Source organism: Abramis brama, assembly GCF_963993115.1.
Source record: "Abramis brama genome assembly, chromosome: 17".
Lineage (NCBI taxonomy): Eukaryota > Metazoa > Chordata > Actinopteri > Cypriniformes > Leuciscidae > Abramis > Abramis brama.
The window spans coordinates 29,356,478-29,369,738 of record NC_139979.1 but is presented as its reverse complement, the minus strand read 5'-3'; positions in this window follow the sequence as shown (position 1 = coordinate 29,369,738).

Below are 13,261 nucleotides of genomic sequence, written 5' to 3'. Positions count from 1 at the left end.
AACGCACTCGGGAAAAAAAGTTGCCCGGGCTTCCCGGACCTTTAAATGCAAGTATATCACATCAAATTGAATTAAGTTTGTGCTTCATTTGTATTGCAGATAGGAGATAAGTAGCAGGATGGGGCTGGCGAGATGACACGGGTGGCTAATCCCATAGTCAGTTATATGCTAGCATTCCCATGAGCCTCCACTGCAGTAGGAAAATGGATGAGGCAGGTGCACCTCGTATGAAATGTGCCATTCAGTTAGCTTTAGTGTACATCTTTAACATGATTAAACACACATCCATGGAACAGTTCTACTGTAAGAGGGGTAAAAGCTATTCAAGTTGTATAAAGACGATTACCACAGAAAATAATTTCCATTGTTTAATAATGATGGGATGCAGCTTTTTTTTTGTTTGTTTGTTTTTTTTGTTTATATGCTTGAACAAATATAAATGTTGTCAATTTTGTGCAAACAACAGCACACATTTCTGAAGGATCATCTAACATGTGAAGTAATGATGCTGGAAATCCAAATAATACATAATATTTCTCAATCTTACTGTTTTTACTGTATTTTTGATCAAATAAATGTAGCCTTGATGAGCTTAAGAGACTTCTTTCAAAACATTAGCAAGATAGCTTGAATTAATATAAATATTGTCTATTTTTTGCAAACTATTTTTTTTGTTTTTGCGAATAATAATGAAGAAATGTTTTTTTGAACAGCAAATCAGCATATTAGAATGATTTCTGAAGGATCATGTGACACTGAAGACTGAAGTAATGATGCTTTGCATCACAGGTATAAATTACACTTTGAAATGTATTACAATAGAAAACAGTTATTTTAAATTGTAATAATATTTCACAATATTAGTGATTTTACTTCATTTGACCAAATAAAGCAGCCTTTGTGAGCAAAAGAGAACTTCTTTCAAAAACGTTTAAATCTTTTTTGTTGTTGAGTTCCAATGAAAGTTCTAATGAAATTAATAAAAATATTGTCTATTTTTTGCAAAATGATCAAAAACCATGCATTTGTGGGTCTACATCCGACAAACTATGCATTTTTTCATAAAACATCACTTAGTATGATTTATAAGCTGTTTTCCTCATGGGGACCAACACATGTCCCCACAAGGATTTCAGATATTGCCATCTTTGTGGGGACATTTTTTCCCCATAACGTATGGTTTACCAGGCCACGCACACACACACACAGACAGGAAAAGGGATGTTAAATCGAATTAAATTGATCTGACAAAAGAGAGAAGACAGACATTCATGCAATCTGAACAGAAGGATTCTTCTGGCCTTCTTCTGCACAGAGAGCTTCTTCTCTAGCACAGATAACTATGAAGGAATCAGAGCGAATAAATGAAGGCTTTACGAGATAAACATGTATTTACTGCTGCTGTGCTTGAGTGTAATCTCTCAAAGATGCTAATGCTATGATCTAGCAGCAGACAAATCCACCCAAATCCTAGAGGAGTCTTAATAAAACTGTCTAAATTCAGCCAGATAAAGACCACCGCGGCACTGCGCCATTCACACCATAAATAAAGGCAGCAATTGCATTTTAAGGTGAAAAATATTACAGAGCGAAGTGGAACATATTTAAAGCACTCTCTGCACTTCCCGTGGAGAGATTAGGCTCCTCTCAGTTTAAAGATAATCAATTGTTCTTGATACATCTGCGCCAGGCCCATGAGTGTGCTGTAATAGAGTCTAATAAATACCAGAGATGTGGCATGTGTTGAACGCCATTAATCTACATGTTCTGGAAATGTAACGGATTGTCAAAGCGCGGCTCGCACATATTCCATCACATCCAATTGGCTTTGCCCGGCTCTACAATTCATTTGCAGTGTAATGCACCCAATAAAAATGTATTCGGACTGCTCTATTGATTGTGAAATAGCATAATCTCTACCAAAGGAAAGAGATGAATATCCCCATTTTCTCCAAGAATATAGTTTTGCCACAACCTCAAATAAGTCATTGTGGCCTAGAAAATATGCTGTTCTTTCTATACATTGCCTCTGCTTCTCCTTCGTGGTATTTTGATCCATGTTATTCTGGGAGTTATTTCAAAATGATTCGGACATCTTGATACCTGCAAAAGCCTAAATAAAGCAACGTGCACATTCTGTCATCACGTACTCACCCTCATGGCGGTTCTTTATGATAAGTATAGCAGAATGTGCACACTGTTAAAGGCATAGTTCACCCAAAAATAAATATTATGAAATCCTTTAATCACCCTCTTGTTGCTCTAAACCTGTATGAGTTTCTTTGTTCGGTTGAACACAAAGAAGATATTTTGCCAACACTTTATTATGATGGTCCTTTTTGAACATTCAGTTGACTATAAGAAACTTTGCAACTACATCTCAACTAACTCTCATTAGAGTATTAGATTGCTTAATATCCGCTAACTGATGCTCCCAACAGACATTCTAACTTTGCAAATGCATGCCAACTTATTCTAACCCTAACCCGACCAGTCTACTAATACTCTACTAACACTCTAATGAGAGTCAGTAGACATGTAGGAGCAACGTTACTTATAGTCAACAAAATGTGTTAAAGGGACCATCTAAAAAATGTTGGTAACCAAACAGTTGCTGGTCCCCATTGACTTGCATAGTATGAAAAAAAAAATATATAGACGTAAATGGGGAAAAGCAACTCTTTGGTTTCCAACATTCTTCAAAATGTATTCTTTTGTGTTCAACTGAACAAAGAAAATCATAGAGGTTTATAACAACTGCAGGGTAAGTAAATGATGACAGATTTTTTATGTGTGGGGGAACTATCCCTGTAAGATTCACAAATGACAAAAAAAAAAAGTGTCATAAAAGTGGTCAACACAATTTGCTATAGTTGATGTTTGAGAGGAAATATACTGTATAAGAAAGACTGAAAATGATTCACTGATTCACGTGGTCTTACCTTTTCTAAAAATGATTGTTTCACTAGAGAAGACCCTTATTTGTGGGCTGGTGTGGAACCCTTTGAAGCTGCCTAAATACGGATCTTGGACCATCAAAAATGGTCTATGTTGGGCAGCATTCACTTGCATTAGATGGAGAAAAATCCTGGAATGTTTTCCTCCCAAACCTTATTTCTCTTCGGCTAAGGGAGGACCTCCTATAGATCCAGGATGGCCTTGGGGTGAGTAAATAATAAGGAAATGTTTTTGAGTCAAATATTCCTTTAAGTTGAAACACTTAATAACTGGAAATAAATAAAAACTAGAACGAAACAAACTAACACTGACTTACAAATAATAGAATAGCAATTTGAAAATTGTAAAAAAAAAAACAAACATAAAATGACAAAAGCACAAAACAAAATTACTACAAAATGAACTAAAATAAATACAAATATAAAAATAAAAGTTAATTCAAAATATTAATAAAATTATAATAAAAATACAAATAAAAACTAAAATAACACTGGATATTCCTTTTTTTGCTGGAAGAAGCAAAACAGGAGTGAGCAAATTATCAACAGAAAATGTAAGAATCGGTGCTGAAAAACATTACTATTATGAATTATACAAAAGACATAATCCTACAGTAAACACTACCTAAAATCATACTAATTTTATTTGCATGGCTAATGTGCTCTGAGAATGACACACTAAAATCAGTATATCTTGTGCATCAATTTAAAAAAGTTACTCATAGGTCCAAAGAGGACAAAAATGTCCATGTCAAAAAACTGTCATAAAAAGTTGAAGCTTGGGAGCACAGACTTAACTTTGGTATCATTTTAAAGAATACCCTTGGTAGATTATTGCTGAAGTTCAATTTTTTTTATAAGTAAATCCAAAAAAAAGTTATATAGGTTTAAGTTTATGAAAATTATTTATGAATATTATTTTATATAAAATATATATTTTATGAAACAAATTGAACTCTAAAACGGCTAGAAAATCAAAGCCATAAATCTAAATAAGTTGTGTTCCAAATTTGAGGTTGATATCTCAAAAAATGAGCTTTCAGTAAGATTTTGTTTGGGCGCAGTACCAGACTTTCCCCATTGGATGCCAGCAAAACTCCACAGGTGAACACAGTGATTGGCTTTGTTATTTGCAGTCGAGTTTTTCTCTCTCAATACTACAAACACACACATGCACACAAACACATTTTTTTTTTATAACACACATACCAACCACACTCTGACATCCATACCAACACACACACACAATTATCATTGCATAATTTATCCAACTGGCTCTATAATAGCTCAAAATTCATGCAGTTAACATTAACAACAACAAAAAAACACATAGGTCCAAAAGGGACAAAAATGTCCAAGTCAAAAAACTCTCATAAAAATGTTATGCTTGGGAGCAAATACTTAAGTTTGGTCTCATTTTAAATAAGACCCTTGGCAGATTGTTGTTGAAGTGAAAAAATTGAAAAAACTTAAGTGCAACCAAAAAAAATGTTATAGAAGTTTAAGTTTATGAAAAATATTTATGAACATTATAATCAATATTTTATATAAAATATATATTTTACGAAACATTTGGAACTCTAAAACTGATATAAATTCAAAGCCATAAATCTAAACAGGTTGTGTTCCGAATTTGAGGATGATATCTCAAAAAATGAGCTTTCAGTAAGATTTTGTTTGGGCGCAGTACCAGACTTTCCCCATTGGATGCCAGCAAAACTCCACTGGTGCACACAGTGATTGGATTTTCGATTTGCAGTTGAGTTTTTCTCTCTCAAATATTACAAGCACACAAACACACTTTTTATTTTATTACACATATACAAACCACACTTAGACATCCATACCAACAAACCCACACAATTATCGTTGCATAATTTATCCAATTGGCTCTATAATATGCCGAAGCAGAAAACAGGAATAAAGCGAGTATTTGCTTTATAGGCCTAACCTGAAAAAATGGCGCCATCTGATAAAAAATTGTAAAAATGTCAATTTTGAAGCCTTGCCAACAGAATGAAAGCTTATTAAAAAAGATTGCATCATTTTATAGTTAAATGGCACAGGGATTAAAAAATGCAGTTTTAATGGGTTTCAATGGGGCCATTTTTGTCCAAAAGGTCCTGAGAGGAAGTATTTTGTGTAACTAGTGCAAAATAGATTTTTTAAAGGAAATGGTGATGAAATAGTAAAATTCCAATAAAAATACACACCCGTGCCAAATTTTATGCATTTAGCATTAACACAGGCAAAGTGATAAAAATAAAAAAAAACTGAAAAGGACAAAAATGTCCTTAAGGATGCACAAGGGTTAAGTGCAAAGCACCTCAAACAAGGTCACATCATCACTGTCTTTCACCTGCAGACGCACTGAAGGGAATTGTTTATTGTGGTGAGCCGTGTGTGTTGTATGTTTTGTACAGACTAGAGCTCAGTGGATTGAGCGATTCATTAGTGTTGAACTCCATTATCTGCAGCCATCTAGTGTCTGTTTTGTGCTCTAGACTGCAGGCTTTCAGCACAGAGACACAGCTCGCCCACATGCTGTCTACAGAATAATAGCATGCACAAGCTTTTATTTCAGTTATCAAAGATGTGGAGACACGTTTTTTATTTTAAATGAATGAATAATATTTTAATCAGTTTTTCAGATTCATCAATTTGACAAATACTATCATGAGTTGACGATACACATTTTTTGTTGAAGAAATTAATACTTTTATTCAGCAAGGATGCATTAAATTGATCAAATGTGACAGTAAATATATTCATAATGTTATAGAGATCTCTATTTCAAATACATGCTGTTCTTTTGAACTTTCTATTCATCAAAGAATCCTGAAGAAAAACTAAATTTATCACAAAAATATGAAGCAGTACAATTGTTTTCAACATTGATAGTAATAAGAAATGTTTCTTGAGCAGGAAATCAGCATATTAGAATGATTTCTGAAGGATCATGTGACACTGAAGACTGGAGTAATGATGCTGAAATTTCAGCTTTGCATCAAAGAATAAATTACATTTTCAAATATTTTCAAATAAAAAAAGTTATTTTATATTCTAATAATATTTCACAATATTACTGTTTTTACTGTATTTTTTTTAGCAATTAAATACAGACTTGGTGAGCATAAGAGACTTCTCTCAAAAACGTTAAAAAATCCTACTGACCCAAAATTGTTGATCGATAGTGTAATTTACTGTCAGTAGACAGTGTTGTTGAAATACAGCTCACCAAAACAACTTTTGTTTGAAACAAAAGTTTTCTTGTATCCTGCAGTTCACATAAAATAAACTAATTCCTCCTACTTACTTTTTTTGTTGTTGTTGTTCAAGTTACTTTTTGTCAGAAAAACATTTAGCAAGTTGGATTTTTTACAGTGGAGTGAAACAACAGAATTTTTAAGAATGAAGACAAAGTCTGATGTCTGATAACACACACGAGGTCTTAAGCATTACACTGACCCCCGGTTTCACAGACAAGGCTTGAGTCTAGTCCCAGACTAAAATGCATCTTTGAGCTGTTTTAATTGAAAGCGACTTAAAATACGTCATTGTTTTGTCTCAAGATTCACACCAGTAATGCTTTTTTTAAATTTTTTTATCTAAGGCGCGTTTATAAAAGCAACTAAAATGCCCTAATTGAACTAAGGCCTAATCCTGGCTTAATCTAAGCCCTGTCTGTGAAACCAGGCCTGAGTGTTTTCCTGAGTCTGAGTTGTTGTTATGTGGACCTGAAATCATGCACTGGCTCCCCGAACACACCTGCATCCCGCAGGCGACCGGCACGGCCCCTGGCACCCTTCACCTGGGCTGGAGAAACACCCAACGTCCCTGAGCAACACAGGTTTGGCCTGCTGTCAAGCCCTGCACCATTAATCATGAGGCCAATGCTGTCTGAGACTTTCTCACACTCACACAAACATAATAAAGTTAAATCAAATACTTTGTGGTTGCATCGAGGCAGGAATTCGGCTCTAAGAGTTGAGTCATGAGCCATATATTTCTGTGTGTCAGTGGAAATGTGTGAGGTTCGTTCAGGTCACGCAGCTTTATTCTCAACGTGAGGATCGGATGGAGTGCGTTTGATGAATTATTTTGTTTCGGTGTGGGAGGCGACACGTATAGCAACACAAAGAACAGCCTCACAAGACACACTTATCCATATTGATTCAAGACATAAGGAAGCGAATGAAAAACTAATTAAAAGAAAATATGTGCTAACCCGAGGAGCGTCTGGGGTTTTACTGTACACACAGAGTCCTGTCAGATATTTGTAACTTAATTCTGTTGTGTTTCAATTACCGCCGCGGCCTCTCAGAGTCCACCGCAGGGTTAGACAAACATGACGTAGCGCGCACACATACGCGAGGTGTACGACGCTTTGGCCTGAACACATCTCACACGCTCTTGCTTTCATTTTCTCTAAGCCGAGGCTAAATGCTAGATGTGAAACTGCTGTTGTTTCATTTGTGTTGGTTCCTCGAGTTCAGAGGTCTCGTTCAAACGTGACCTCATCACAGTTACAAACAAATCATTCAGACTCCTGCATCTGGCCCTGGTTATACAGCTTGGAAGGTTACTAAACATCATTTGGTTTAGTTATTTTCAAAGGAGTGAAACTATATGCATGGGACATTAGAAAAAATGCTTCGGATAGTATGAATGTGTCAAAAAACTATTTAAATATGAAATCAGTAAATCAGTGCGTGGAGTGATGTTCTGAAATGAGGAGTCCTCACAGTAAAAAAAAAATCAAATAATTTTTTTTTTATATATATATATATATATATATATATATATGTGTGTGTGTGTGTGTGTGTGTGTGTGTGTAATATATATAATAATCAAATGTTAATTCATGTTCAATGTTCCATTTATTAAAACCAAGTATAAATCTCATCCATTCAGTTTTTTGAAGCATTTTTACATCTATTCCAGAATAATAACTAAATGCAGCAACAATTTAAACAATATATGTTTATTTGTGAACTGATGTTCAGCTGTTCTTTTTTCGGATCATCAGTCATCAAGCTCGGTAAATACTGCTCACAGACAGGAAGATGTACCTTTAATTTCAACAAGCTGATTGCTGATTGCAAGCATGTTTTCAGGTCATTTCCAGTTTGATTTTGAGGTGATCTAAAAGCAGTGATATTTGTGGCTGAGTTGTTTACTTTTTAATTAGACTTCCCATTAACGCCATCATTGCCTTTATTCAAGCCGTTTCTAAAACGCCTGTGAAAAAAGAGGCATGATTTATCGCACAAACCAATCATATCCAATCATAACCAATCCTATCCAATATCACGATGAAGGCATTGCCTCCTTTCAGGCAAACGCTATCTTACGACCAATTCGTAAATATTTTACGAGGTGGCTAATTTGCACGAATTCGTACGATTTGTCTAAACCTCAGTGATGGCTAGGTTTAGGGGCGGGGTCAGGGGTAGGTCACTGTACGGATTGGGCAACTCGTAAAATATGTACGATTTGGCAAAGTTAGAGTGAGGTCATACGAGTGAGGTCGTATGAATTCGTACGAATTAGCCACCTCGTAAAATACGTAAGAATTGTCGTGAGATCGGGTTGTCTCACGTAACTTTCCCCCATTCATTTTCAATTACCCCCCATCGCATGTCTGCCAATGTCAATGGGCTCAGGGGAGGCAAGAGAGACGCATACTCCTGCTGTAACTTCACCTGCTGGCGTCGGTGTTAGACAGTAGCCGCGTTTCCATTACAGATTTCCGCAAAACTTTTGGAATATTTTAGAAAATATCGGTTTCCATTAACCAATGTTATGCGACTAAAACATATTTTTTTCCTCTCACTCAACTCAACTCAACTCAACTCAATTTATAAAGCACTTTCAACACCAGAAGTGGAACCAAAGTGCTGTACAGAAAAAAGATAAAAATAATGTAAACATATGACATACACTGCTTACAAAGCATTTTCAAATGCTAAAGCAAACAACTGTTTTAAGCACACTCTGAAATACACCCAATGTAATAGAAGATTTAACAGACAGAGGAAGGTCATTCCAGAGCCTATGAGCTGCAACTGAGAATGCCCGATGATCACTATAAGTCATTCCAAAAATCATGGCAACGGATGTTTACGTATATCTCAGCCACCGCACAAGCCATTATTTTTAATCGAAGGAGACGTAGGCATGTTATCCAAGCATTAATGGCAAGAAAAGCCCCTTATATTTGGAAGCGGCACATACAGTATGAGGTGTTTCTCCCTCCTATCTGCTTCAAGGTCTTGATAAATTGTGGCATTTCTTTGTTATTTAGTATCCAGTATTCCCGTAATACTTTTGTCTTTTATGAGTTTAATGAAGAACTCTGTCTTCTGACATACCACGCCATCTACGTCAGGTGACCTGTAAATGGGAAAAAAACTGTTTCCATTGCAGTTTTGCGAAATATTCCTTTTTCGAATTGCCTGAAAAACAACCTCATGCGAGCGTAAAAACTTTTTTGTGAAATTGACGTGTTTATATTGAGCATATTTTCAATTTACAATTTGCGTAGTTTGAAGGGTAATAGAAATGCGGCTGCTGTCACTTTAGAAAAATGAGTGACTACACTTGTTAATGTTACTTTTTTTAATATTTGCATTGTTTTATTTTTGTGATATCAGTTATTTTCTCATCCATTTTTGTGGAGGCACTGCCTCCCTTGCCTCCTCAGAGGAAACGCCCCTACACCTATGAATATATACAATGGCTCCCCAAAAAGTATTTGGATATGTACACAACACTTAGGAATGCCTGTAAGTTGATACAGTACATTAAATATATATATATATTGCTCATAAAGCCTGTTCACAATAAGAATGATAACTACAACGATATCTATATTAGCGTCCACACCAGCAGACGATATCGTTCTGTTTATTCTAAGCCATAGATATAAACACTAGATGTCGCCTTGGAGGTCAAAGCATGCGTCAAAACCGCTGTCATCTTGGAACAGGGGTCTTGTCATAGGAAGTAGCTAGGTAACGCTGCTTTACCCGCCTATACTTCGAATTCATGAATGATGCCGGACTTTTGTGCTGCGTATGGATGTTCACACGAACGAAATCTAAACCAGACAGCAAGGGATTACATTTACTCTGTGGATGGTAGTAGTCAAGTTGTTTTTTTTTATAAGTTAAGTGTACATTTCTCTGCTTGGAGGAAGAAAATGAACTGTGATTCTCGCACAGAAAATTAATTGTGAATGTGCTGTACACTTTAGATATTATTTGAAATAACCCTTGTGTTTAAAATGTACAATATGCAGGAGTTGATCCTCAATACCCACTTTTGGCTGTGTTGTGCTGTGTTGTTCCTAACTTTTTTTACCGATTGTACTCAAACCTTTTAATGGAAAAAAACAGTGTGGCGCTTGTAACCTGTAAGTACAGTCCTAATAGTAGGCTATGCTTGTCCTCTCCCTGTCAATCTTCAAACAGTAGCCTACATCCATTCTTATACATAGAATTCCACAAATCCTATGTATGTGTATGTTTTGCACAAGGATACAGTGGGCTCAAGGGCTTGTTTCTTCCTGGGGATGGAGGTGTGGAAGGACACTGGAATTTGTGAAAATGTCAACTGTTTAAAGCCTTTCTTTAAAGTGAATTTCGTTTTGTATAAATTGTATCTTAATTTTAATCATTTTTTCATCAAACAATTGCCTGGATTTAGGCCTAATAAGAAGTAAATATAACGAACAGACAATATAATCATGGAGGCGCCCGCGCGGTCACTTGCATTGCACGTGAACTGGAGGAGCGAATCTTGCCTAACTTAACGAAACTCAGTGTATGCCTCACACAGACATGAGAAATACATCAAATACACAAAGCTTGAAATGTCTTTAAACGAAATAATTCAAAACGAAAAGAAAAAGGCTACTCTCTGATTATGTAATCCATTATGTGCATTTCTCTCTATAGGCGCGTTCACTACGAATATGGCGATCGTCAACTTCATCTTTGCAGCCGAGTCGACACTGTAAGAAAACAGTTTATTAATAAAAAATCAATGCACGCGTGTCACCGGATTTACAAATGCACATCTTGCTTGTTGCACGCACACATATTATGTCGAAATAACGAGATATTATGTTGAAATACATTATTATTAATAATACATCTTTTAGAATATTTGATTGAATGCTAAATTTTGCGCTTGTTCAATTTAATAAAATTAAAACTTTAATTGTGATCATTAAAATAATTGAATATTAAATATTTAGTAGCGATAGTTCATTCTAAGTTTACTCAAGTGAAAGAATGTGACTAATAAACGTAGGCCTATAGCACTATGCATTATATTTGGAAAAAGAAGTAGATTATCTTAATATCAAAACCTTAAATTTTCTCTGGACTCGATGATAAATACCTGCCTGACCGTTGGAACGAACCAAAAAAAAACTAGAAAATCGCGTTCATAACGATTTATGGTAAATTTTATTTCCGTTAGAGCTTTGCCTACATTGACGCTGATGCATTAAAGAGGAGGGGCTCCCCTGTTCCAAGATGGCGGCTCTATTGACGCATTCGTTCCAATGAACTGCCGTATACAAGGCGACATCTAATGTTTATATCTATGATTCTAAGCATGCGCTGCAGGAACTAGGAACGATTTTAGTTCTAGGAACTCCATTTGCAGGAACTAATTTAGGTCCTACTTCAGAGTAGGGTCTAAACCAGCACTATAGGAACTACCCGTGACGTTAGTGTACGCTGATTGACCGAACACATGCGGAGCACCAGCACCCGCCATTTTTAAAACATCTAGAATGTAAACACACAGATTATAGCCTATATATTTACTCCAGAAACTAACTATACAAAAAAACTATGCAAAACCGAGTTTGGGGAGAGTAGTTCTTAGAACTGTTTAGAAGTAGACAGTTCCTAGAACTAAGTTCCTGTAACTACTTGGTCGGAAAGCGGCTATTATCGACACTTTTGCTTTTCTTCATATACATAAGAGGCCAAAAATAAATTCTGAAGGCTGCCACACACGACAAATCATTAGATGCAAAAAAATGGTGGCATTTATTTAATTTTAAGGTGGCTTTACTCAAACACCCTTGTCCCTTACTAAATGTTTTCATAACCTCTGTCAGGATATGAGAGAGACCACCTCAATCTCATTCCTGGGAATTAAGGAGGAAACAGGTAAATATGTTAGAAGTGCCTTGTATGAATTATTAAAACGCATAATGTTTCCCTTTACATCAAAACAAGAGTAGCACCATTTCTCTTCTTTATTTTATAATATATTTCGCGCACACGTCTGTCGACTGCAAGCGCAAAGTGTTTTTCAGGTAACCTAAAAAATCATGTGATAACATCTAAATGAACAGGTTTTAAATCAGGTTACACCAACAAAAGTCTTTAGATCCTTGAGTTAACAACTGTAGGTTACCACAATATATAGTAATGCATATTTCACCATTTTGAAGTTATGTTGTCATAAAAAGCACTATGACATATAAAGAGGACAGTCACATAGAAATATGAGAAAGGGTCTAAGGTCATATCTTCTGTAACATCAAACCCTGAATGGGTAAAACAGTCTGTCCAAATGTACTGCATGTCATCAATCATCCTATTCATGCCAGCAAAAAGAACAGTGCTTCCTCATTTTCTGTTGTGTTGCATTTGCATTCACAGAATTTGAACTTTGAACAACGTCTTACACGTTTCTATGTAACCAATCGAGAATACAGCTAAACGCTAGAGAACTGTGTTTTTTTCTCTTTCTGTTTCTCAGTTCCTCATTGCCACAGGCACTAGAGAAGCAGAATGTATATTTTATGAGGAAAAGATTGTCTAACTGGTGGGTCAAGATTGACTAGAGTGATTGGCAGACACTGTTTAGCATATTGAGCTTTTGTTTTGCGTGCTGTAGCAATAAATAAGGCCCCAGTTAGCAGTCGTTTGCAGTCCTATCACAGCTCTCGGCCCTATTCAGAGGAGATAAATGTGATTTAAATTAATAGCCAGTCCTAAATAACTCCTCAGATGGTAAACGATGCATTTATCAGATACAGACAGCCAATGTCCCTTGATTCATGGGCCCCTTACAACATGAAGGGAGCCTACAAAAATTGTTATTACTTTTTAATAAAGTGTAGCAGCCGCTCGTCAGTCATTTATCAGAGGAGCTCGCTCAGTCAGATGACGCCGTTTTCCCGTGCAGTGGAGGGGCAGACACATGAAATATGGCTCTCTGCATAAAAATATCAGCGCTGAGGGAAGAGCTGTGTGTGGGGGGGAAATCTT